This window comes from Lontra canadensis, unplaced genomic scaffold (assembly GCF_010015895.1).
Source record: "Lontra canadensis isolate GAN:19392208 unplaced genomic scaffold, GSC_riverotter_1.0 scaffold139, whole genome shotgun sequence".
NCBI classification, from domain to species: domain Eukaryota; kingdom Metazoa; phylum Chordata; class Mammalia; order Carnivora; family Mustelidae; genus Lontra; species Lontra canadensis.
The window spans coordinates 2,596,296-2,619,540 of NW_022631133.1; the positions used below are offsets into that span (position 1 = coordinate 2,596,296).

Below are 23,245 nucleotides of genomic sequence, written 5' to 3' on the forward strand. Positions count from 1 at the left end.
GAGATGCTAGCCACTTCCAGAGACATAGCCAAATGCTATGGTCAAAATCAGGAAGACATACCCCAATGTCTCTCCTCTTCTCTGATCCTCTGCTTGTTCATGCTGCTGGTCAAATCCAACTGGAATCCAGGTAGCAAAGAGGATGGGTAACAAAGTTTCCCAGTGTCAGTATTTTGGGGCATAGGCAGGGAAATGTGGAGACTAGATTTTGAGTGTTTGTGTTAAGGGATGGAGGGAAGAAAGGAGTTGTGAACAGAGAATAGTTAAGAAGACTTGAAAGAACTCAACAATATTGTAGTAGAGATTGATTTGCTCCCCACCCCAAGCTATCCCACAGGAGTATAGTGTTAGCATCATGACAAATATCCAGTGAATGGAAGAATTAAGTCCTTTAAGCTTTATACAGTTTTAAAGTTTAATTTTATATTTTTATTCTCATAATTTAAGCATTTGTTCATAACCCTGAAATATTCTAAGAACCTTTTTTTTCTTTCCAAAAGGAAAAAAAAATTCTTCTCTTTTCCCTCCCTCTCTCCTTCCCCTCCCCATTTCCCACTTTCCCACTTCCCTCCGCTTCTCTTCTCTTCCTTCAGTTTGTGTTTTATTGATGCAGAAGCTCAGGCTTTGACCACACACTCCTGCAACAGGTATAGCTGCTCCTTCCTCTGCTACTTCTTGGTCTTGAGGTTTTCTTTGTGATTGTTCAGCTGCAGTCACATGGCACATAACTTCTTGAGCTGCTGATCCAGGAGTTTGTACTTCTTACCCTTGTAGAATTTCCTGACGTTCTCCTTCTGAATCTGGTTGATGACGGTGAGAGCACATGGGATAGATTTGCAAATAACTGAGATCCCGCAGAGCTTTGAAACCACTATGACTGTTGACTGTCACTTTGAGGACATGCAGCTGGGACAGCTCCAACTTCGGGTTTTCCCACTGTTTAAGCAGCTCCTCCTTCTTGCCACGAAGGTCTGGAGCCTTAATATCGGCGATGTGTGGTCGCTGCTGGTAAGGAAAAGAACAGAAGTATTTTCTTTTAAATACCAGAAGTTTTCCCTCCCCAGAGCATTTCAAGATGATAAAATTTACTGATGATTCTGTGGGCCATTAGTAAATTCTGTGGAAAGAGTAAAAACTAGTCCCTGAATTATCATTATATGGAGTGGTCTGTTTTAAAAGCAGCCAATAAAAAAGGTCATTTTTAAATCCTAAAATGTCACTTAAATAAGAATTACCATGTTACATGTATTTTGCCAAATATCTGTGCATTCTTGGCAGTTTAATGTTAGTAGGAAATGTCATTCATTCTTTTTCTCCTGTGCCATTGTGAAGCTACTGCCTCTCAGCTCTGAACCTCCTCATCTCTACTTGGCTTTGTGATGCTGGAGCTGGGATGCTTCAAAGTACATTTGCCCTTTTTCAGCTGGTAAGTCCTGCCACTGGGATGAAGACTGGCAGGCAGGCAGTGGGAGCGAGGACCCACCAATGCTTCCTGTTTCTACCCGTGTTGCCATAGTGGTTGTGAACTGTTCCTGTAGCAGGCCCTTCCAGTTTTTAACCTTTTCCTCTGGCCTCCCTGTGACCTCTCTGGCACCAGCAGCTCAGTGATCTAACTTCCAGGTTCAGGGTGCTTCCTCCAAGCTTCTAGTTCTAATGATCTCAACCTCTTCTCTTTGTTTCTAAACCTGAGGATGGTAGGTGACTATGTTTACTATTTCTATGCTACCTGAGTATGCCCTTTTCACTTTTCTAGCTCTCTCATACCTGCTTTAACCAATGCCCTGTATAAAATTCTTTGCTAAAATCACTGGTGGGGCTGGCTATGTTTTCCTGATTGGACCTAGATATACTCCTTCTCACTGTGCCATTATCCCTTCTCACTGTGCCATTATTCCTCTTCCCTAACCCAACCAAATCCATTTTTTTTTTTTTTACTACACAAGCCATTGTTTTTAAGAGTGGAGTAGTCATCCCCTTAGCCATTAATGCATTTCTTCATATAACGAGAGATAGAATCTCAGTGAATCCAGAAATAAGCCCAATTCATTTTTGTATCTCCAGTATGTTAGGTGCTGGTTTAAGCATGGTAAGAAATATTTCTGTGTCATCATAGACCTACAGTCTGGTAGAAAAGACATATTTTACAGATGCAGGGAAAAACTACCATAAAATGCAATTCCATGTATGTTCATTATGTATGACATTTGGAGAAAAAAAAGGATTTGGTGAGGATTTAATAGCTAAAAATTACTTCATGCAGGAGTTGGGATTTGGCATCTCTCAAATTATGGGAAGAAGGTAATGAAAAGATTGAAAGCCAGAGGGTTTTATAAGCAGAAGGGCAATTTGAGACAAAACGGATACAACAGTTATGGGTTTTTTTGTTTTTTTCATTAATTCATTCACTCCATTTGCTCATCTACTCAGTTAATCTACACTTATTTTTATATACCTTCTCTATGCCAGGGCCTCTAGGATAGGTGAGAGACCCTGATACATTGGTAGACGAAAACACATATACTCCTGTCTCTTAAGGCTCATATTTCAATAGGATAGATATATTGATCAAATAATCACACCACAGATGTGTAATTGTCATTGCTCTGTGTCCTATAAAAGAGGTTAATGGGTCTGTGGAAGAGAATAGAGGTGACTAGGCAAAGTGTGAAAGACCAGTGTTCCAGTTTAAGCAATTGGCATGTGCAAAAATCCATGCAGAGAAGGAACAATGTGGGTACAAGACACTAGAAGCAGGTCTATGTATCTGGATGGAGGAAGGAGTGGAAAAACATGGGTCTCTATGGAATGCCATCCATTGCCATCTTAGCTGGCTTATAATTAGAAGAACTGAAAATCAATAGATATGAGCAGGCCAAGGAAACTGCCAGAACCCCCTTCTGTTTGTGTAAACCAAACAGCCCTTGGTCAGAGTTTCGGCCCCAGGAAATACCATTTCAGACCATATGCTGAGAGAGTAGAAGAGATGAGTCCTTACCCCAGGGTGCTATAGAGGAATTTTGCTCACTAATGATTCTATAGGGGAGCAAGAAAGAGCAGTGTCTGATGTGGAAACGAAGGACTAGCTCCCTGGAGCAGAGCATTTTAATTTCACATGCACAAAGTACAGCATGCTAGAATCCTCTCCCAGCACATCCTTTTAGTCTCCAAAATACATGAATTTATTGAGAGTGCAGATGACTTGTTATAGAAAACAGTTTCAGCATTTGGTATAATTAATGTAAATATTGCATGTAATAGAAAAATAATCTAACACTTTCTTTATTTAAAGCAGGTTTAATTAATGTCAAGTGTTGTAGCAAGTGGTGATCTCCCCCTGCCTGCCTCTCTCCTCACCCTGTGTGCAAATGCTCCCTGCTGCCTTGTTTACCTGCAGACTTTAGTGTCTAAACACATAGGAGGGAATTTATGCTTTATTTCTAAAGCACTCTCTCTTTTCTTTCCTTCAAAAATAGCTTCTTTCTTTCAGTAAGAGAAACTATTCCCAGAGCCTCTTGAAAATTATTTTCTTGTAGACAAGTTCTATGTCTTGCACTGCTCGCCATGACCTACGCAGACCCACTCCAGGTTTATAGGCCTAACCATTGGGAGCAGGAATGTAGGTCATCTCTATTGGCCACTGCCTAACAACTGGACTCCTTTCTACTCTCATTCTGCCTTCAGAGTGACTCCACGGGGAGCCTAAACAAGACAAGAAACTGGTTGGGGTGTCAAAAGCAAATGTCAAGAAAACAGAAAGAATTGTGTTAGGCTTACAAAATAGCTAGGAGGGAATCTTCATGAACTGCCTTCCTTAGCAGTGAAATGGCATGCCTGCTTAACACCGGCCAATTTAACTTTAGCAAAGGGGCCAAAGCCACTATGTAATATATCTCTCTATTAAGCATTTACATCATATTGTATCATTGCTGAAGAGAGGCACGTTGATTTTCTTAATAATCTTCTATACGATATTTTTAGACTTAGACCATTAAAGAAGCCTGAGGGTTTAGGTATAACTGACATACCATATCCTATTAATTTCAAGTGTACGTCATAGTGATTTGATATTTTTATACATTACAAAATGATCCCCACGATAACTTTAGTTACCACCTGTTACCATACAAATTTAGTACATTATTATCGACTGTATTCCCTAGGTTGTCTATTACATCTCCATGAATTATTTATTTTATAACTGTAACTTCATACCTCATGATTCCCTTCACCTCTTTTGTCCATTTCTGACCCCTCTCTCCCCTCTCTGGTCCCCAACAGTTTGTTTCCTGTATCGAAGAGACCTTTCTGTTTTGTTTGCTTTGTTCATTTGGTTTTTTGATTCCACATATATGTGAAATCATACAGTATTTCTCTTTCCCTATCTGACTTATGCCACTTAGCGTAACACCTTTTAGATCTCTCCAGTTTGTCAGAAATTGCGAGATTTCATTATTTCTTGTGACTGTTAAAATTTTATTGTGTATATACATCACATCTTCTTTACCCACTCATCTATCGATGGATACTTTGGTTGCTTCTGATCCTTGGCCAGTGAAAATAATGCTATGATAGACATAAGGGTGCATGTCTCTCTTCAGGTTGATGGTTTTTATTATCTTCAGATAAATATCAGGAAGTTAAATTGCTGTATTATATAGTAGTTCTATTTTTAATTTTTTAAGGAACATCTATATTATTTTCCACAGTGGCTGCACTAGTTTACATTCAACAGTGTACAAGGGTTCCCTTTTCTCCACATCCTCACCAACACTTCTTATTTTTTGTCTTTTTGATAATGGTCAGTCTAACTGATATGAGATGATATCTCACTGTCATTTTTATTTACAGTTTCCATTTTTAAAAAAATATTTTATTATTTTTTTTTTTTCATTTGACAGAGAGAGAGAGAGAGCTGCAACAGAGGAAGAGGGAGAAGCAGGCCCCCACTGAGTGGGCATCCCGATATGGGGCTCGATCCCAGGACTCTGGGATCATAGACTAAGGTCAAAGCAGACACTTAACTGACTGAGCCACCCAGCTGCCCCATATTTGCAGTTTCCTTATTGCAAGTGATATTGAGCATTTTTTCAAGTGCCTGCTGGCTATTTGTAAGTCTTCTTTGGAAAAATATTTTTTGAAGTTGCCTACCCATTTTTTAATCAGGATTTAAACTTTTTTTATATTAAATTGTGTAAGTTCTTTACATATTTTGGATATTAACCCAAATATCACCTCTCATCCATTATATTGCCTTTACATTTTGTTGATGGTTTCCTTTACTGTGCAAAAGTTTTTTTATATTAATACAGTCTCAATTGTTTATTTTAGCCTTTGTTGCCCTCGCCTAGGAAACTGGTCTGAAATAATATTGATAGGACTGATGTCAAATAGTTCACTGCCTATGTGAATTTATTTTGGTATATAGTATAATTAAGTATCATTCTTTTGCATTTATTTGTCCAGTTTTACCAACGCCATTTATTGAAGGGACTGTCTTCTTGCCTTGTCATAAATTAATTGATCATATATGTGTAGATTTATTTCTAGGCTCTCCATTCTATTTCATTATATTTGTTTTGGTACAATTACCATACTATTTTGATTACTGTGGCTTTGTAGTACTGTTTGAAATCCAGGAACATGATGACTCCAGGTGTATCCTTTCTCAAAATTGTTTTGGCTCTTCTGGCTCATTCATGGTTCCATACAAATTTTAGGATTATTTGTTATAGTTCTGTAAAAAAAAAAAAAAAGTACTGACATTTTCTTGGGGTTCTGGATTGAATCTATAGGTTGTTTTGGATAATAAGGAGATTTTAAAAATAATAATTCTTCCAATCCACAAGCACAGTAAATCTTTCCATTTATTTGGGTCATTTTTAATTTTTTCATCAGTATCTTATAGTTTTCTAAGTACAGGTCTTTTCCCTTTTTGGTTAAATTTGTACTTCTATATACAATATCATGTCATCTGCAAATAGTGACAGTTTTACCAATTTGGATGCTTTCTATTTCATACCTAATTGCTGTGCCTAGGAATTCTAATATTTTGTTGTAAAAAGTGGCAAGAGTGGGCATCCTTGTCTTGTTTCTGATCTGAGAAGGAAAACTTTCAGTTTTTCACCATTGAGTATAATGTTAGCTATGTGTTTGTTGTAAATGGCTGTTATTATGTTTTGGTAATTTCTTTCTATACCTACTTTATTAAGTTTTTTTCTCATAAATGGATGTTGAATTTTGTCAAATGTTTTATCTGAATCTATTGAGATGATCATATGATATTTTATCCTTCACTTTGTTAATTTGGTATATGATGTTGATTGATTAGCAGAGGTTGAAGCATGGTCATATACCTTGAATAAACCCCCCTTGATCAGGGCATATGATCCTTTTAATGTATTATTGAATACTGTTTGCTAATACTTTGTTGAGGATTTTTGCATCTGTGTTTATTGGGGTATTGGCTTGTAATTTTCTTTTTTTTAATGCTTTCCTTGTCTGGTTTTGGTTTCAGGATAATATTGACATCCTAAGGTGAGTTTGGAAGTGTCCTATCTTCTTCCATTTTTTGGAAGAATTTGAGAAAAATAGATAGTAATTTCTTTAAATGTTTGAAGGAATTCAGTTGTGAAGTTATCTGGTCCTGGACTTTTATTTTTTGGGAGTTTTTAAATTTTAAGCTCTATTTTATTGCTTGTAATCAGTCTATTTGGATTCTCTGTGTCTTCATGATTCAGTCTTAGAAGGTTATGTTTTCCTAAAAATGTATTCATTTCTTCTAGGTTTTCTGATTTGCTGATGTATAATCATCTAGAATAGTCTCTTATGATCCTTTGTATTTCTGTGGTGTCAGTTGTAACTCTCTTTTTCAGTTTTCATTATATTTATTTGGGCCCTCTCTCTCTCTCTCTTTTTTTTTTTTCCTCTTGATGAATCTGATTATAGGTGTATTGATTTTGTTTACCTTTCCAAATAGCCAGCTTTTACTTTCATTCATTTTTTTCCTATTTTTTTAAGTCTCTATTTCATTTATTTCCTTCCTGATCTTTATTATTTCCTCCTTTTATTAACTTTGGGCTTTTTCTTCTTTTTTATTTCCTTTAAGTGCAAGATAATTCTGGGGAGATGTCTCTTGTTTATTGAGATAGGTCTGTGTCACTATGCACTTCCCTCTTATTTATTTATTTATTTATTTTACATTTTTTAAATCATTTTTTAAATTTATTTTCAGCATAACAGTATTCATTGTTTTTGTACCACACTCAGTGCTCCATGCAATCCGTGCCCTCTCTAATACCCACCGCTTGTTCCCCCAACCTCCCACCCTCCTACCTCTTCAAACCCTTCAGATTGTTTTTCAGAGTCCATAGTCTCTCATTTTTCACCTCCCCTTCCAATTTCCCCCAACTCCCTTCCCTTAACTCCCCATGTTCTCCATGCTATTTGTTATGCTCCACAAATAAGTGAAATATGATAATTGACTCTCTCTGCTTGACTTGTTTCACTCAGCATAATCTCTTCCAGTCCCGTCCATGTTGCTACAAAAGTTGGGTATTCATCCTTTCTGATGGAGGCATAATACTCCCTAGTGTATATGGACCACATCTTCCTTATCCATTCATCCGTTGAAGGGCATCTTGGTTTTTTCCACAGTTTGGCAACCGTGGCCATTGCTGCTATAAACATTGGGGTACAGATGGCCCTTCTTTTCACTCCATCTGTATCTTTGGGGTAAATACCCAGTAGATGCACTTCCCTCTTTGAACTGCTTTTGCTGTCTCTCATTGAGTGTGGAACTTTATGTTTCATTTTGTCTCCAGGTATTTTTTTTTAAAAATTTCTCTTCAATTTTTTTGTTGACCCATTAGTTGTTTAGTAGCATGTTATTTAGTTTCCATATGTTTGTAGGATTTTCTTTGTTTTCTTATTTCAGTTGACTTCTAGTTTTATACTGTTGTGATTGGAAATGATGCCTGATATAACTTCAATCTTCTTGAATTTACTGATGCTTGATTTGTGCCTAACATACAATCTATCTCATAGAACATTCTGTGTGCACTTGAAAAGGATGTGTATTTTTAAAATGTGGATGTCATTTTTTAATAAAATGCTCCATTTATATCTATTAAGTCCATCAGGTCTAATAAGTTATTTAAGGCTGAAGTTTCCTTATTGATTTTTTTGGTCTGGACGATCTATTGATATAAGTTGAGTTTTAAGGTTCCCTACTATTATTACATTACAGTCAATTTCTCTCTTTAGGTTTGTTTATATCTGATTTATACATTTAGGTGCCCCTGTTTTGGGTGCACAAGTATTTACAAATGTTACAACTTTTCCTGGATTGACCTCTTACCACTAAGTAATATATATATTTTTTAATCCCTTGTCATAGTCTTTGTTTTTATTTTTTCTGCTGTGACTAATTTTACCCTAGCTTTCTTTTCATTTCTGTTTGCATGGAATATCTTTTTCCATCCTTTCCCCTTCAGTTTGTATGTGACTTTAGATCTGAAATGAGTCTTTTGTAGGCTGCATATAGGTGGGTTTTGCCTTTTTTAATCCCCTTAGCCCTGTATCTCTTTTGATTGGATAATTTAGTCCATTTACATTAAAGTAATTTTTGATAGGTTTATACTTATTGCCATTTTGTTATTGTTTTCTGGTCATATTTGCAGTTCTTCTCTGTTTCTTTTTTTGGTCTCTTGTGGTTCGATGATTTTCATTAGTGTTATGTTGGGTTCCTTTCTCTTTATTTCTTTTGTGTATCTGTTATAAGTTTTTGGTTTGTGGTTACCACGAGGGTCATATATTGACATACATATTTTAAGCTGGTAGTTTCTTAAGTTTGATCACATTCTAAAAGCACTACATTTTTACTCCCCCCATTTTATGTTTTTAACATCATATTTGACATCTTTTTATTTTGTGTATCTCTTAAGTACTTTTTGTAGTTATAGTTGATTTTACTATTTTGTCTTTGAACTTTCATACTAACTTTTAAATGGCTGATCAACTGCCTTTACTATATATTTGTCTTTACCAGTGAGATTTTTTTCTTTCATATATTTTCTTATTTCTAGTATGAATTTTTCTTTTCTTCTTAAAGAAGACCATCTGTGGAGCACTTGGGTGGCTCAGTCATTAAGCAGTTGCCTTCGGCTTAGGTCATGATCCCAGGATCCTGGGATTGAGGCCCACATCGGGCTCCCTGCTTGACAAGAAATATGCTTCTCCCTCTCCTGCTCCCCCCTGCTTGTGTTCCCTCTCTCTCTGTCAAATAAATAAATAAATAAATAAATAAGATCTTTAAAAAAAAGAAGAAGAAGAAGAAGAAGAAGAAGAAGATGACAACAATGATAATGATTTGTGGGCACCTGGATGGCTCAGTCATTAAGCATTTGCCTTTGGCTCAGATCATGGTCCCAGGTCCTGGGATTGAGTCTGACATCATGCTCCCTGCTCAGTGGGTAGCCTGTTTCTCCCTCTGCCTCCTGCTCCCCTTGCTTGTGTTCTCACTTTTTCTCCCTCTCTGTCAAATAAATAATCTTTAAAAAGAAATTAAAAAAAACCCTCTAATATTTCTTGTAAGGATGGTTTAGTGATAATGAACTCCTTTAGTTTTTGTTTCTCTGAGAAACTATTTATCTCTCCTTTAGTTCTGAATCATGACCTTGCTGAATATAGTATTCTTGGTTATAAGTTTTCTCCCTGTAACACTTCCCCCTTTTTAAAATTTTATTTTAATTCCAGAGTAGTTAACATACAACATTATATTAGTTTCAGGTATACAATGCAAGAGTTCAATAATTCCATTTATTACTCAGTACTCATCCTCCTTTCAGCACTTTAAATATATCCCACCATTCCCTTCTTACCTGCAAATTTCTGCTTAAAAATCAGCTGACAGTCTTATGAGGTTCCCTTTGTATATGACTATTTGTTTTTCTCTTACTGACTTTAGGATTGTCTCTTTATTCTTAGCTTTTATCATTTCAATTTTAATATTCTTTAACATGGATCTCTTTGGGTTCTTCTTATTTGGGACTTTCTGTGCTTCCTGGACCTGGATGTCTATTTCCTTCTCAATGTTAGGAAATTTTTCAGCCATTATTTCTTCAAGTAAGTTTTCTGATTTTTTTTTCTCTCTATTCTCCCTCTGAAACCCCATATGATGTGAATATTTGTACACTTGATATTGTCCTAAAGTCCCCTAAACTATCCTCATATTTTAAAATTCTTTTTATTATTTTTTTCTCTTCTGATAGGGTGGTTTCCACTCCTCTGTTTTCCAGATCCTTGATCAATTCTTATATATCATCTAATTGGCTATTGATTCCCTCCATTTTATTTTTTATTGTAGTTATTGTATTATTCAGCTTTGCTCAATCATTTCTTATATTTTCTAATTCACTGTTAATATTCTACTTTTGTTCTTCCATTCTTCTCCCAGTTTTGGTCAGCATATTTATAACCATTACTTTGAACTCTTTATCAAATAGATTGCTTATCTCCATTTCATTAGAGCATTTTTTTCTCTATGGTTTATCTTATTTTGTTTAGAACACAATTTTCTGTCTCTTCATTTTGTTTCACTTTCTTTGTTTTCTTTCTGTGAATAGGTAGAACAACTATTTCTCCCAGTCTTGACAGAGTGACTTTGTATGTGGACCCTGTGTAGACTGTGCCTGGCTGCCTTGATGAGAGAGGTGGACCTGGAGTAAACAAGAGTTGGGGAATCTCAGTGTGCACCAGGCCATAACCACTTAGGTGGGACAGGTGGAGCTGGAGCAGACATAGGTGTTGTGATTGCCTTCATGGGACTGCTAGGTTGCAGTACGTGTAGGCTGGGGCTACCCTGGATGAATGGTTGGAGCTGGAGTAGGAGGGTCAAGAGGGTCAGGAGGATCCAAGGAGGGTCAGGAACACGTTCCACTGGGGCCACCTTGGTAAGATAGCTGTGTGCAGTGCAGGCCAGAGGGTCTCAGAGCACAGAGTACTGGGGTCACCTTGGTGGAATTGCTACAGCTGGGATAGACAGGCTCATCTTGAGGGAAAGCATAAACCGATGTGGGCCAGGGGCCTGTACACCTGGAGTGGCCCTAGCAGACTGACTAGAGCAACTGTCCACTACTCCTACCACGTTATGGTGGTAGGGACAATATAGAGTAGTGTTCACCAGAGCCTACTATCCTGGAGAGAATTTCAGGAGTTCTCCACCTTTTTGGCAGACACTAGGGTTAGGAAGTAGATTTTCTTCACTTGTAGTCTAGTTGCTCTCTAAACAACTATTTTTCCACTGTGTCCCAGTGTGAGTGAGTCTACATTGCAGGTCCTTCAGTGATATCACTTCCTATTGTATATTGCAGTGTTGGAGATAATGTTCCCATTGTCACCATGTCTGTCTCTTCCTTTTGTATATGGTCCCTCTCTTGTTTCTTGTACAGAAGCTCTTTGTTCTTCGTTTGTTCTCAGGGTCTTCATATGCTGCTATCTTGGACTCTGTTCTCTAAGAAGTTTTAAAAAGTAGATCTCCAAATAAAATTTCTTCTTTCCTTTGATTGATGGTTGAATACTACTATCGAAGAAATATTCAGTGTTATTTTTTAGTTTCTTCTAGTATCTAGGAAAACAGCTAAGGTGATTAGTAGATAACAGAACCTCAACAACGTAAAAAGATTGCCTGTCAAAGATCCTGTGTTACCCACCATGGTTATTTCAAGAATTTAAAGTAGTTTTATCTGTATGAGGTTTACAAATTATCAATCTTGCTTGAGTAATTCCATTTCTAACCACAGTTTCTATAAAACAGAGACTTGGGCAAACACTAAAATCCCTTTAGGTCAGAGGCCTTCAATTCCAGAGTCCTTAACCTCATGAGATTATTTCCAAAAATCCACACCTGAAACAATGAGATATTTTCTTTGTTAAGAATTGTTAGTACTGGGGCACCTGGGTGGCTCAGTGGGTTAAAGCCTCTGCCTTCGGCTCAGGTCGTGATCCCAGGGTCCTGGGATTGAACCCCGCATCAGGCTCTCTGCTCAGCAAGGAGCCTGCTTCCTCCTCTCTCTCTCTGCCTGCTTCTCTGCCTACTTGTGATCTCTGTCTGTCCAATAAATGAATAAAATCTTAAAAAAAAAAAAAGAATTGTTAGTACTTCAAGGATTACCTGCTGTTTCAAAGATCTAATTTTCCTTCATATTTAAATACCAAAAAAAACAAACAAACATTAGAACCAAAAGTAATTTTCTTATAGTAAATTTCATGTTGGTATAAAAATACTTTGATTTGCTTGAAGTCATTTAATAATTCTAAATCAAAATATATTCATAATATATAGAATTGGGGTTTTTAACTTAAAAATAAAGATAATCCTCATTTATCTTAAATATGATTTGATGACATTTAGACTTTAAAATGTATATTTGTGTTTGTGAAATTTGCCTGCTATTTTTATAGAGGACTCAAATGTCTGATTTAAAACCAAAATATTGCAAAGTAGTGAATCAAAGCTGAAGATGTTTTTAATTTCTTCTGTGAAAAACTCCCTAGGCTCTTAAAAAAATTAAATTTATTCCAATATATTTTCTGTCATATAAAAAGCTTTCATAAATGAAACAAGAATCTAGACATACATACCTTCCTGTCAGAACTACTGGGAACAACAATGGGGGAAGAAAATTATCCTCATGATGAACACCCCAATTCTCTCACTATGGATCCACCTTAAGAAATTGGCAAAATGTATTCTTCCACATCTTATCCTTTTATTGACATCCTCCTGCTGATTAACCCCTTTCTCCCCTGCTGTCCCAAAACTACTTCCTATCATTCAAAACAAATTTCTGGAGCAAAGGAAGATACTTTTTACAAGACTTCTTCCCCATGACTGAACCATCTCTCCCCAATTCTGTTCCATCTGGACTCTATGGAACAGAGTTAATACTTATTCATAGCATGTTTCTTATTTCCAGCTTTTAAATGTGTTAGAGTTTCCATTTACCAGTTAAAAGTTAGTATCTTTGAAAAGTAATTAGAAGTAACTTTAATGGTAATCATTCCAGTTCCTTTAGTCAATGGCTAAGGTGAGATAGTACTTGGAGCAGAGAGAAAGCTGCCCCACCAGCCCTGTGTAATGCTTCCCTTTGCTTTTATTCAACTACCTCTTCCTGCCACTACCACCAATAAACCTCTGGAGAATTTTCTCCATGGATTTATGACAATAACTGTTCTGATAAAAAGGTCAAGAATCAGTGAATCAGCAAGCTAACAGCACCAATATGTTCCTTACAATGTGCTAGGCACCCTGGGAATATAAAAAGAAGTCAAAGCTTATAGTGGTTGTAAGACAAGAATCCTAATCTCCAGTAATAACTAGAGAACAATATAAGCCAACAGGCTCTCCTGGGGGAACTTGTAATAAAGGCTGAAGGAGTTAGAGAAAAGAAGCATTCTGCAGAGGGTATAGTGCTTGAAGAAATGTAGGAGGCCATGGGACTTGCTCAAACCCTCAAAAGGTAAAGTCATTTGGATGGATAGTTAGCAAGCAGCCCTACTAGAATAGTTAGAGATTAAATGTTTGATTTTTAAAGCTAGAATAATAACCAAAAATGTCACAGTAAAAATAGGATGGGCTGATCATTCTGAAATCACTGGGTTTAGTGTTCTCTTAGAAACATGGGCACACAGTGAGTAGCTCCAATAGTCCTGGGAAAATGGTCTGAATAAGATATGAGTTTTGAGATTTTTTGAAAGCTGTGCCATACCTAGAGAATTGGTTATAGAGGAGGAAGAACAAATGGTAGTTCCAGTTCTGGAGAGCTTCAAACACTGAAAACATGACCCAAACAGCTCTCCTGGGGCTAATCCTACTCATTGCCCAACTCCAAAGTCAACTCCATAAACTGGATGACTGAAAACCACAGAAATGCATTCTTTCAAAATTTCGAAGGCTAGAAATACAAAATCAGTGTGTCAGCAGGGTTGATTCTTTCTGAGAGCTCTGAGAATCTGTTTCATGTTTCTCTCCTCACTTCTGGCAGTTACTGGAAATTCCTAGCAATCCTTGACTTGTAGAACATTTCCCCCATCTCTGCCTCTGTCATCTCATGATTATCTTCTCCCTAGGTTTCTCCGTGTCTTCCTATGGCACTCTCCTTTCTGTGTTTCCCTTCCCTCTTCTTAGGAGGACATCAGTCATGTCGAATTAAGGGTTAACCCTGCTCAGGTATGACCTCACCGTAACTAAATGCATCTGCAATGACCCTATTTCCAAAATAAGATAACATTCTCAAGTACTGAGGGTAATATCTTCAACATATCTCTTTGGAAAACACAATTCAACCCGTGAGATTTAATTAAAAAAAAGCCAGTAACTCAGGTCTTCTAGACATGATGTCCCCTCACTTAAGTGTGACCATGGAAAATTACCCTTCCAAAAAGAACCACATAAAGGTAGCAGCTGGAACAGAGAAATACCATTATTGCTAGGGTGTGGACGTGAACTTTGTGGATAGGTTTGTGGTATAAATAAATATAGGTTTATTTAATTAGGACTTCATATTCCTATAGCCTCTGTCTTTAGCCAGAAAGATTCACTTCTTACGGGATGCTCATATGCAATTAGTGATTCTGTGGTTATGTCCAGCAAATCATCATCTTTCTTAATCAGAGTCAGTCCAAACTCCCTTACTTCCTGTGTTTGAAATGCTGAAAGATTAAAAAAAAAATCTTTAACATAAGGGTTCTGGACACTTTGGCTTAGAATCTACTTCTCAGTGATTAGCTCTTCTAGTATGGCAGACTGATCATATCAGTGTCAAATTTTTCATGCCTTTCTGTATGTATGCCCTTTAGTACATAATGTTACTCTTAGTTTGTTCAAGTCACTTGCTTTGAGCAATAGTACATTAGCCAATTTGGTTCAAGTGGAGATTTGAAAAAAAATTATTGCACATCTCTTCTCTATCTCTCTCCACTTTGCTCCTCTGCCTTTGCCTTGATAACATGCTGACATGCCCACACTAGGTTGCTTGAAGCTGAGACACATTAGGCAAAGCCCAGTCAGTTGTCTTTGGTGGGAACCTAGACATGTGAAACACCAACAGAGTTAACCAAAGATACATAAGTAAACTTTGCAAGCTTTGTTTGAGCAGAAGCAACTTACCTATAAGTATTTTGAAAGAAATAATGAATGCTTGTTGATTTAATCTATTAAATTTTGTGGGTCTTTGATGCATAATATTATTGTGGCAACAGATAACTGGTACATGCAACAATGTATACTACTCTAACAACCCTGACTTCTGTAGTTATAGAATATTGTCAGCATCCATACCTCAAACAAAACTCACATTTTGGTGCAAGTGTTCATATTAAGAAGGCTGTATTTTTGGGAGAGGATAGACTGTTTTGTATTTCTTAAAGAGATCAAATCTTCTTTCTGTAACCCTAATACTTTGCTTAGTCCCTAGAAAAAATCCGATTCTCAGTAAATATTTTTAGATTAATTAACAAATGATTTTTCCATGGAGCATATCATAGGGAAATGAAAATGGCAAAGAACAATTGTGATGTCTTATACATCTTATGTTTCCCAATTTTGTAATTACAGTGATGACTGTGTAGTAAGAATTCAATAAATAGTACTTGCTGATTTGTTAATTGATTGATGAGGCTCAGCCACTATCAATTACCCTTGAGGAATAAACCAAGAAACAGAATTAAACTTCATTAAGAAATATTTCATTTGGCCCATAAGAAGACTTCTGTGACTTTCAAGGTTCCTAACCACTAAGAAAGGATATTGTATTGTTTCTCTAGAGAATGAATGCCTCTTATATGACTTGCAGAGACTACTTTTCTGTATAGGATATATAATATAACCCATAGTCATTGAATAGGCTGGTTGTTGTGCACTACCCTTTCTGGTTTTTTTTTTTAATTCCATATGTACATTTCAGCTTCAAGCTCCTAAGGAAAAAAGGGAATCCCCAATTATATGCTATTTTATTTAATAAAATATTTTAAGAAAAGTGTCCCAGATATAATAGAGTAGTAGGTTATAAAATAATACAAAAAAATATCGACAAGAGCCTAAGAACCATCTATTTATTATTATTGAGGAGCCTTCACAATATGCAGGTGCTGTACTTGGAGATGGACAGAGTATAAGCTCTGATTACCACACTTAAAGAGGGGGAAATAGGCAAATAACTAATTACAACAATATGATGTTATGTCGTGTATAGGGTGACAGAAAAGAAGGAGTGACTAACTCTTCAAGGAAAATAGAAAATGCTTCAGAGTAGTGTCAGCATTGGAGCTGAAAATAAGCAAAAATTCACCAAATAGAAAAGGAGAAGCACATCTAGGCACAGTCTGCATAGTCACAGTGAGTAGCTCAGTCTAATTTACAGTGAACTAAATGAGGGCAAGTGTCAGGAGATGAGGCTAGAACATAAACTTGGGTTCCTACCTGCAAAGTCATGTATATTCAGCTAAGAAATCATGTAATGGCAAGCCTCTGCAGGATTTTTATTTAATTAGGACTTAAAATGCTTACACCAGGGAATAATGTACAGAATGAGTTAGAGATGGCTGTGTGGCTCAGTTGGTTGAGTGTCTGACTCTTAATTTCAGCTCAGGTTGTGATCTCAGAGTCATGAGATTGAACCCCATGTGTGCTGTGCACTTAGTTCAGTTAGAGTACATTTGCTCGAGAGAGGAAATATTGCTACACATTCACTTGTGAAAACGCTAAGCAACCATCATCTGAAAGCTTTGTTCCAAGATCTTAAGAGATGGCATGCCCAATTGGTGAGATATTCAGTGAGGTAGCTGCAATATTTTATAGTTAATGTTCTATATTAATGTTGGCTTAGGGTTAATTTGTACTGCTAAACAAGACTGGTCTTTCTCTTCCACTCTCAGGAAGGAGCTATGTTAATTAAGTCAAGAAGAGGGAAGAAGATATAGAAATCTGCCCATATTAATAAGTTGTGTGAAGTTTCTTACAGCATTACAGAACCAATTATTGAAACTCTAGAAACCTGGGTAACTGTGACATTTTATAACACTTGAAAACAAAAGCCTTCTAGGTATCTGTTCCATTAGATAAACAAGTATGAAAATTCCATATTTAGTAAAAAAAGGGGAGAAATCAATGTATATTTCATGTTAAAGAAAAAGAAATCAACAATCAGTAACAAATAAGTGCTGTAAGTCAACTAGTTAAGAATAGTCATTGAGAACCTACTATGAAATTCATCATTAAATGTATTGGGGTCTCCAGTGATTTGGTCAGCTCTTGTGGTAGTCTATTAGCAAAATGCACATAGCTTGTTTCTTCTGTTATAAAGACAGAAAGTATTCATATCTGAACAGACCGAGGAATGTCAACAAAAAAGCACTTTTTGAATATACATTTTCCAACTTGGATTATACAGGTTTCCAAACAAAATCACATTCATCTGCCAAAAGTCCTAAAAGTTTTAGGACTCTACAAGTATTTACTTCAAGCAGTATTTCTCAAATTACTGCTACATGTGAAACATTTATTTTACAAAGCTGTCATTAATCACACAGAGCTGTCAAGAAACACTATTAATAGATAGCAAAAGGGAGAAATTAGTAGTCAGAAAATTTTTATGTCAGAAAATAAAAATTAATAAAATTGGCACCAAAAGGCAATGCATAAGTATGTAAAATAATAGAAAAGGAATGGGTATAATGAGAGGGAAGTCAGTAAGGTTAAGAGGAAGAGCTCAATACTGTTTTTGTCAATATCTAAGAGTTAATATTAAGAACTAAATGTTAGTTCCAGCACTTTGAAAAATACCAGTGGAATTTTGATTGGAATGGCATTGAAAGTATAGATTGCTGTGGACAGTATAGACATTTTAACAATGTTTATTCTTCTGATCCATGAGCATAGAATGCTTTTCATCTTTTTGTGTCTTCTTCAGTTTCTTTCATGAGTGTTCTGTACTTCCTCGAGTACAGATCCTTTACCACTTTGGGTAGATTTATTCCAAGGTATCTTACGGTTCCTGGTGCTATAGTAAATGGATTTGATTCTCTAATTTCCTTTTCTATATTTTCATTGTTGGTGTATAAGAAAGCAACTGATTTCTGTGCATTGATTTTGTATCCTGCCATATTACTGAATTGCTGTATGAGTTCTACTAGTTTGGGGATGGAATCTTTTAGGTTTTCCATGTAAATTAGCATGTCATCTGCAAAGAGAGAGAGTTTGATTTCTTCTTTGCCAATTTGAATACATTTTATTTCTTTTTGTTGTCTGATTGCTGTTGCAAGGACTTCTAGTACTATGTTGAACAACAGTAGCAAGAGTGGGCATCCTTGCCGTGTTCATGATCTCAATGGGAAGGCTGTCAGATTTTCCCCACTGAGAATGGTATTTGCTGTGGGTTTTCCATAGATAGGTTTTATGAAGTTGAGGAATGTTCCCTCTATCCCTATACTTTGGAGAGTTTTAATCAGGAACAGATGCTGCACTTTGTCAAATGCTTTTTCTGCATCAATTGAGAGGACCCTGTGGTTATTCTTTTTTCTCTTATTGACTTGTTCTATCACATTGATTGATTTGTGAATGTTGAACCACCCCTGCATCCCAGGCTGGAAGAAACAATCCTAAAATTTGTATGGAAACAGAAAAGACCCTGAATGGCTAAGGGAATGCTGAAAAAGAAAAACAAAGCCAGGGTTATCATGTTGCCTAATTTCAAGCTTTACTACAATGATGTGATCACCAAGACAGCATGAGACAGCATGATACTGGCACAAAAACAGACACATAGACCAAAGGAACAGAGTAGAGAGTCCAGACATGGACACTCAACTCTATGGTCAAATAATCTTCAACAAAGCAGGAAAAAATATACAGTGGAAAAAAGACAGTCTCTTCAGTAAATAGTGCTAGGAAAATTGGACAGCTATGTATAGAAGAATGAAACTCGACTATTCTCTTACATCATTCACAGAGATAAAATTGAAATGGATGAGAGGCCTCAATGTGAGGCAGGAATCTATCAAAATCCTAGAGGAGAACATTGGCAGTAACCTCTTTGACATCGGACACAGCAACATCTTTCAAGATGTGTCTCTAAAGGCAAAGGAAACAAAAGTGAAAATGAACTTTTGGGACTTCATCAAGATCAAAAGCTTCTGCACAGCAAAGGAAACAGTCAACAAAACAAAGAGGCAACCCATGGAATGGGAGAAGATGTTCACAAATGACAGTAGAGACAAAGGGCTGATATCCAAGATCTATAAAGAACTCCTCAAACTCAACACCTAAAAAACAGATAATCACACCAAAAAATTGGCAGAAGACATGAACAGACACTTCTCCAAAGAAGACATACAAAGGCTAACAGACACATGAAAAAATGTTCATCATCATTAGCCGTCAGGGAAATTCAAATCAAAACCTCATTGAGATACAACCTTATAACAGTTAGAATGGCCAAAATTAACAGGACAAGAAACAACAAGTGTTGGAGATGATGTGGAGAAAGGGGAGCCCTTTTACACTGTTGGTGGGAATGCAAGTTGGTGCAGCCACTTTGGAAAACAGTGTGGAGATTCCTTAAGAAATTAAAAAATAGAGCTACACTATGACCCTGCAATCGCACTACTGGGTATTTACTCCAAAGATACAGATGTGAAAAGAAGGTCCAACTGTACCCCAATGTTCATAGCAGTAATGGCCACAGTTGCCAAACTGTGGAAAGAGCCAAGATGTCCTTCACCAGAAAAATGGATGAAGATGATATAGTCCATATATATAGTGGAATATTACACTTCCATTAGAAAAGATGAATACCCAACTTTTTTATCAACATGGATAGGGCTGGAGGAGATTATGCTGAGTGAAATAAGTCAAACACAAAAGTCAATTATCATATGGTTTCACTTACTTGTGGAACATAAGGATTAACATGGAAGACCTTAGGAGAAGGAAATGAAAAGTGAACTGGGGTAAATTGGAGGGGGAGACAAAGCATGAGAGACTGTGGACTCTGAGAAACAAACTGAGGGCTTTGGAGGGGTGGGGGTGAGGCAACGCGTGAGCCTGGTGGTGGATATTAAGGAGGACACGTATTGCATGGAGCCCTGGGAGGGGTCATAAACAATGAATCTTGGAACACTGAAAAAATAAAATAAATTTTTAAAAAGAGGGAAGAAAGAACTAAATGTTAAAAATGTCTTCTGTTAAATTTCATCTAGGCATCAGAAGACAAAAAGATTATACATTTCTCCTTTTCCAAATATTCCCTTTGAAGTCTCTTTGTAAAGAAGTCTATTTAGTCTCATTCCAGTGAACAAAGTGACTGAAGGGAACTGTGAGAAAGGAGAGAAACTTTTCTGTCCCATGATTAAAGATATGGTGAAAGGAAGAGGAAGATGGCAGAGGAGTAGGAGACCTAAATTTTGACTGGTCCCAGGAATTCAGCTAACTAGTTATCAAACCATTCTGAACCCTTACAAACTCAACAGATATCGAAGAAAATATAGAAGCAATTCTATGAATGGAAAAGCAACCACTTTCTAGAAGGTAGGATGTGCAGAGAAATAAATCCATGGTGATATTTGGGAAGATGGACTGCGGGGGTTGGGACCCTCCATCAGCTAGCTCCCAGCAAGTGATGAAGCAGCAGAGCACAAAAATCAGAAATTTTAGAAGTCTGCTCCACTGAGGGACGTCACTCCAGTGGTTAAACAGGGAGAAGAACACTCACTGGGACAGTGTGTCTCAGGACCCTCAGGGTCACAGAAAGACTGGGTTGACTGAGTGTCACAGATCTCCCAGGTATTGGAGCAGGGAAGCCAGTTGCAAAGACAGAGCCAAGGAGTAGGCTCTTAGCTCAAAGTTGCCATAAACCATGTTCTGCTGCACAGGTAGGTCACTGTTCTTTGAGCAGGGACCCCCACGAAGGGGAGATTCTTCTTCTTCCTCTGGGAGGAGTGGCATGGGAGTGCACCATAGGAATCTGCTGGGTTTGGAAACTCAAATGGGGTCATGTGCCAGAGATACAAATACTCTGTCACAGGCCAGATGAGCATGTGGTGCAGCCAGAGACCAAGGAGACAGGAGTAACTGACTGCTTTTCTCTGAGAGCATACTGAGGAGTGGGGCCCCAAGCTCTCGGCTCCTCCGGGCTACAGATTAGGAGGCTGCCATTTCATTCTCTTTCTCCAAAGCTGAATGGAAAGCTTTCAGGGAACAAAAGCTACCAGGAGTAAACCTGAACAGATTGCTTAGCCTGGCCCCTGGCAAGGGCAGTGCAATTCCCCTTCAGGCAAAGACATTTGAGAAACACTGCAACAGGCACCTCCTCCAGAAGATCAGCAAGAACATCCAGCCAAGACCAAGTTTACCAATGAATGAGAACTGCTGAACTCCAGCCCTAGGGGAATACAACACATAGAATTCATGGCTTTTCCCCAATGATTTTTCAGTCTTTCAAAGTTAATTTTTTAGTTTTTCTTTATTTTTTCTTTTTCTATTTTTAAATTTTCATTTTTACAGTCATATTCTATCCCTTCATTTTATTTAACCTCATCTTTGGTATATATATAAGTTTTTCTTTCTTTAAAATTTTGGGATACATTTTCTTCTAAAAACCAAAATATACCCTAAATCTAGTATAGGGCTTTGTTCTAGTCTCCTGCCTGATCCACATTCTCTCTCTCTCTTTTTTTTTCTTTTAATTTTTTTCTTCCTTTTTTCAACCAACTTCTTATCAATTCCTTTTTAATTTTTTAAAAATTTTCATCTTTATATTCATATTCTATCCCTTCATTGTATTTACCCTTATTTTCTTATATATATTGTTCTTTGTTTAAAATTTTGGGAGGCAAACTTCTAACAGACCAAAATACACCCAAAATCTAGTGTTTGGCTCTGTTCTATTCACCAGCCTGATCATATTCTTTCTGTTGTTGTTGTTGTTCTTTCTTTCTTTCTTTTTTAACGTTTCCCCCCCCAGCTTCAGGTCTCTTCTGATTTGTTTAGTGTATATTTGCTGGGGTAGTTGTTACCTTTTTAGAATTTTGTTCTTTCATTCATCTATTCTTCTCTGGACAAAATGACAAAATATAAAAACTCACCTCGACTACCGGGTCAAGATGGCGGAGAAGTAGCAGCTGAGACTACTTCAGGTTGCGGGAGATCAGCTAGATAGCTTATCTAAAGATTGCAAACACCTACAAATCCAACGGGAGATCGAAGAGAAGAAGAACAGCAATTCTAGAAACAGGAAATCAACCACTTTCTGAAAGGTAGGACTGGCGGAGAAGTGAATCCAAAGGGACGGGAAGATAGACCCCGGGGGGAGGGGCCGGCTCCCGGCAAGCGGCGGAGCAACGGAGCACAAAGTCAGGACTTTTAAAAGTCTGTTCCGCTGAGGGACATCGCCCCAGAGGCTTAACTGGGGTGAAGCCCACGTGGGGCCAGTGTGGCCTCAGGTCCCGCAGGGTCACAGAAGGATCGGGGGTGTCTGAGTGTCGCAGAGCTCGCAGGTATTAGAACGGGGAAGCCGGCTACAGAGACAGAGCCGAGGAGTGACTCTCAGCTCAGGGGTTACCTTGAACCGGTCGCAGGCTCGGTCAGCTCGGAGCGCAGCTGGAGGCCAGGCAGACGGGAGTAATTGGACGCTGTTCTCTGAGGGCGCACTGAGGAGTGGGGCCCCGAGCTCTCGGCTCCTCCGGGCAGGAGACTGGGAGGCCGCCATCTTCATTCCCATCCTCCGGACTCTACGGAAAGCGCTCAGGGAACAAAAGCTCCCGAAAGCAAACCCGAGCGGATTACTCAGCCCGGCCCCTGGTAAGGGCGGTGCAACTCCACCTGCGGCAAAGACACTTGAGAATCACTACAACAGGCCCCTCCCCCAGAAGATCAACAAGAAACCCAGCCAGGACCAAGTTCACTTACGAGGAGTGCAGTTTCAATACCAAGGAGAGCAGCGGAATTCCAGAGGAGGAGAAAGCAAAGCACGGAACTCATGGCTTTCTCCCCATGATTCTTTAGCCTGGCAGTTAATTTAATTTTTTTTTCTTTTTCAATTTTTTTCTCTTCTTCTGCCAAATTTTTTTAAACTTTTACCCTTTTCTTTTTTAACGTTTTTTAACTAGTTTATCTAATATATATACATTTTTTCCTTTTTTATATTTTTTTCATTATTGGTTTTCTTTTTTTATTTGTTTCTTTTTTCTTTTT

At 37.6% G+C, this 23,245-nt stretch overlaps 1 pseudogene; it reads right to left on the reverse strand.

Annotated features, from left to right (window-relative positions):
* Positions 1-617: 617 nt before the first annotated feature.
* The window catches only part of LOC116858575, a 56,956-nt pseudogene continuing 34,328 nt past the window's right edge, over positions 618-23,245 (reverse strand).